General features: G+C 48.1%; 1 pseudogene; it reads left to right on the top strand.

Annotated features, from left to right (window-relative positions):
* The window catches only part of LOC123688237, a 9,260-nt pseudogene that overhangs the window by 1,832 nt on the left and 2,428 nt on the right, over positions 1-5,000 (top strand).

The following is a 5,000-nucleotide window of genomic DNA, read 5'->3' as shown; positions in this document are numbered from 1 at the left end:
CTAGGCGAAAGCCGATGTTGATGTGGCGTTGTTAATCGTGTTTATAAGTGGTGGCAGAAATGCTATGCATCTTGACGCGTGACGCACGCCCGTCGGGCGAAAGGGAATCCGGTTCCTATTCCGGAACCCGGCAGCGGAACCGAAATTAAACCGGGCCCTCGTAAGAGAGTTCGTCGGGGCAACCCAAAAGGACCCGGAGACGCCGTCGAGAGATCCGGGAAGAGTTTTCTTTTCTGCATAAGCGTTCGAGTTCCATGGAATCCTCTAGCAGGGAGATATGGTTTGGAACGCGAAGAGCACCGCATTTGCGGCGGTGTCCGGATCTTCTCCTCGGACCTTGAAAATCCGGGAGAGGGCCACGTGTAGGCGTCGCGCCGGCTCGTACCCATATCCGCAGCTGGTCTCCAAGGTAAAGAGCCTCTAGTCGATAGAATAATGTAGGTAAGGGAAGTCGGCAAATTAGATCCGTAACTTCGGGATAAGGATTGGCTCTGAGGATTGTGGCGTGTCGGGCTTGTTGGGGAAGTGGGTCACGGCTAACGTACCGGGCCTGGGCGAGGTGATGCGTTTCGCTTGCGTTACGTTTGATCCGAGCTCGGTCCCGCGTCTTGGCCTCCCGCGGAATCGTCAAGCTTCGAGACCCCGTGAGTGCTCGCAAGGGTGCTCTGGGTAATCTCTGCGGCCGTCATCTAACAATCAACTCAGAACTGGCACGGACTGGGAGAATCCGACTGTCTAATTAAAACAAAGCATTGCGATGGCCCCAGCGGGTGTTGACGCAATGTGATTTCTGCCCAGTGCTCTGAATGTCAACGTGAAGAAATTCAAAAAAGCGCGGGTAAACGGCGGGAGTAACTATGACTCTCTTTCTTTTGAGGAATATCCCAAATTTCAACATCATCTAGCATTGCTATAAAGGCACTTCCTACAGCAGTTAAACCATCATAAAAATCTGCAATTTTTCATCTTGTAGTTCCCGTAGGAATCTTTCCACTCCAACAAATAGGGAATGAGTTGTGAACTAGAATCAAATAATTATTTTCTATTCAGTTTTGCATATCAATTATCCCCAATTTCAACATCCCCTAGCGTCGTCATTGGAGCTTTTACAAAAGCCGAAATACCACCAAAAAAATCTGCTTTTTTCCATCACTAAGTTTTCGTAAGAATCTCTCAAATCCACCAAATATAAGCTGAATTATGCATTAATAAAAAGTTAACATTTTCAATGGAAAGATCAATTACCTCGACTTTTGTCAACGTAAAAACCGAGAGAACGTTGTTTATGGAAGTTTTTGCTAGATTTTTTCGGAATTCGCGATCTTTCCATAAACACGCGAATTATATACTGCCCCAGCCAAAAGTGTGTCCCTCCATATACACTGGCTCTAGATGAAAGTGGAACTTTGCAAAATCGGCTATAACAACCAGCCCGATGGGCCTATCTGGGAGATTCAAAGACGATTGGACAGCTGAGATCGTTTGACACATGCCCTGGCGTTCTGCGACGGCGCAATGGAGGAAAGACCAAATTGACGAATTTATGGACATGGCAGTTCTTGAATCAGATTAGGAGACAGTCCACAACATCAAAAGGACCAAAGTGAGCGATGTTCATCTATAATCCGGATGTGGAGGACCAAAAATAAAAAGTTAAGTATGCTCCCCAATTTTGTAGGATTTGTTAGGTGCGTTAGCAAACCCTTGGAAAATGTCACCTAACCCTCACATAATCTTTTTCATCTGCGCTTGCGCAGATGGAAACTCCGATATCTCAAGAACGGCTGGACCGATTCGAGCAAGATGGGGCTCATTGGAGAGCTGGGGCTCGGCTCTTCCCTTATAGACCCATGCGCATGCGCTACGACGCTACAGGAGCTATTTTCCAAACGGCTCGTCGGATTTGCCCCTAATTGGAGGGAGGGCACTTGGCCAGACATATTGGCGACTAATATTTGGAGGAGGAGCCCTGCGGAACTTTAGATGTCCAGGAATGGTCCTTATAAGCAACATACATGCGGCACGACGACTGAGGGAGGTTATTCATCAAATCCTGTCTTGATTCTTATATGCCCCTGAGTTGTCAACTTCCCGTCGACGTTGCTTCCCTTCCCTGACGCCCGTGGCACACAATCCTACGGTTTTTTTTTTTTAACTTGTGAGAGAGACTCAAACGTTGTGGACGTGATTTTCTGTGTTCGTAAATTATAAAGACTTGATTTTTGTTTATTGCTGGTGTGAGAGTTTTAATTGCATCCCGCACAGCTGCGAACTCATTATGCACCCGTGTATATGTGGCAAAACCTATGTCACGGAAAGGGGCTTGAAGGATCATCAGAGGAAATACTGCCGGGGGCCACCCAATGTGGAGTGCCCTGACTCGCTGTGTCAGTACTGCGGCCTGAACTTTAAGAACTATATGGCCATGAGAAAACATCTCTCCATGGCCCATCCGCAGGAGTATAATCAGGAATTGTATGTAGAGGTGGAGTCCAGCAGTCGTCGTCTGTTTTGGACGGACGGTGAAATTGAGGAGATGGCAAGGCTGGAGGCTACCTATCAGGGAGACGGACTTCTGGACTATCTGGCATCCAGGATCGACAGACCTAAGGAGGGTATAAGGAAAAAGAGATACGGAATGCAATACAGAAACACACTAGAACGTATCAAACGTGAGATGGAAAATGAAGTCATCATCACAAGGGAGGACTTACTGTCAGCTGGTCCCTCTAGACCGAACACCAGGTCTAGAGCTTACTCTAACCCTGTCGGTGCTAGGCCACTTTTTGCTCCAAGAGATCGGGCATTGTCGGAGCGTGCGGAGTCCGTTTCCCTTGCGCCATATGAGGACGATGCTGGGCCCCCGCTTGAGGTGGGAACTGAGCCCGAGGAATTCGTCTACGATCCGCCTGATATACGGCTGCCTGTTCCGGCCTTAGTTGTCGATGTGGTGGAGCCGGATGAGGCTTTGAGATCCCCCCTGAGTACACAGACCGTGTCCGAGAGCGGAGCTCCTGGACCGATTGAGCCCGTTCTGCGAGAGAGCGTCTCCGATGAGATTCCGCGGGAAGCGGAGGATCCGGTGTTGAGGCATCTCCTTGAAATGTGCGTCGCTTTTGAAGATGCTAGAATGATTGAAGTCTGTCGGCTCGTATGCATGAAGATGGATGGCTGCAGGGAGGCTTTCGATGAATGGATGGATGAGATTTGCCGCAAATACGGCAGACAATCGAGTGGTGGAGCTCTGAGGACTACTGAAACCTCAGCTCAAGAAGTTGGCAGAAGAAGGAGGAGAGCTTTACAGTTCAAACAAATGCAGCATAAGTTTAGAACAAACAGAAAGCAGTTGGCGAGGGAGGTTCTGGACGGCGAGCATTCCGGCTCGCAAGCGGACACCCCTAGGGGTGAGGATATATTGCATGAGTACAGGAGAATTTTTGAGACGAGACCACCAGTAGACAGCGCTCGAATAACCGATGCTAAAGTCGATCAATGTAAGATTTACAGTCCTATCGTCTCTGCTACCATCTTAGAGACGATCAAGGAATTCGGGAATACATCAGCTGGCCCGGACGGCATAGACTCTGCGCGTCTCAGAAGGATCCCGGTGCCCATCTTAGAGTTTTTATTCAACCTGATGCTGCTGTCTGGTTATGTCCCGAAGATGCTGCGCACCAGCAGAACGGTCTTGATCCCAAAGGGCGATCAAGACCGGAAGAACGTTAATAACTGGCGCCCGATTGCTGTTACATCTATTCTCCTGAGGACTATCAATAAAATAATGGCGAAGAGACTATCTGGGGCGGTTGGCTTGGATGAGTGTCAGAGAGGATTCACTAGCGTAGACGGATGTTTCGCTAATAACATCACCCTTCAGACGATCATAAAGGGTAGAAGGAAATCAGGAAAACCAGCAACTCTGATAACCTTGGACTTAAGGAAGGCATTTGACAGCGTCTCTCACTCGTCCATCCTGAGAGCGCTGCGGAGGTTCGGAGTGGATGAGGGCACGTCGAGATACATAATGGCTAACTTCGAAGACCAGAAGACCACTATATTTTGTGCGGGGATGGAGGTCGGTTCAGTGAACATATGTAGAGGTGTTAAACAGGGTGACCCTCTATCGCCGATTCTTTTCAATATGGTCCTGGACGAACTAATGACCTCTCTGAAGATCAGGAAGGGTATCCAGATTGGCGAGACTAACCTGTCAGTCTTGGGGTACGCTGACGATCTCCTCCTAATGGCCGAAAATACCAAGGACGCACAGTTTCTCCTTAGGTACGCATGTAGATTCTTCGATGACCGGTCTCTCACGCTGAACCCCGAAAAGTGCACCTCTCTGACACTAGCAGTTGTACCTTCTAAGAAGAAATTATACCTCCACCCAACCCCTAAATTCTACGTGGACGGAAAGCCAATACCACCGATCAAGTCTGTTACAGAAACATTTAAATATCTGGGTCACCATTATACCCACGCTGGAGCTACCCCCTGCAACCTGACTGCCCTAGATGACCAACTATCCAGGGTGATGAGTGCTCCCCTAAAGCCCCAACAAAAAGTGATTTTGATAAAGCAATACCTCGTCCCTCGCTATATTCACTCGCTCCAGTCACCGTCCATTAATATCAAGATTTTAAAGAAGGCCGACAGAATGGTAAGAAGATGCTTCAAAAAGATTCTCAAATTACCGACGCACATCATAGACGAATCGTTATATACTCCCGTGAGTATGGGTGGCCTGGGTCTCTTCTCCTTTGCAAGGAAAATTCCAATCATAATGTTAGGTAGGCTAAACAAAACAAGAAACACCTGTCCCTTGTTCAGGAGACTCTTGGAGACTGACGATTCATGTCAAATAAAAATCATGAGGATGATGCCTGGCAACGCTTCCACCAAGAGAGAAATAGATAGGAATAATGCAGACAGGCTGGAACAATCATTTTATGGCGGCGGAACAAAACAAGCGGAGAATAACAGCGCCGCTAATTTTTTCA

The sequence above is a fragment of the Harmonia axyridis genome, chromosome X (genome assembly GCF_914767665.1).
Source record: "Harmonia axyridis chromosome X, icHarAxyr1.1, whole genome shotgun sequence".
NCBI classification, from domain to species: Eukaryota; Metazoa; Arthropoda; class Insecta; order Coleoptera; family Coccinellidae; genus Harmonia; species Harmonia axyridis.
This window is presented reverse-complemented; position numbering and strand designations above follow the sequence as displayed.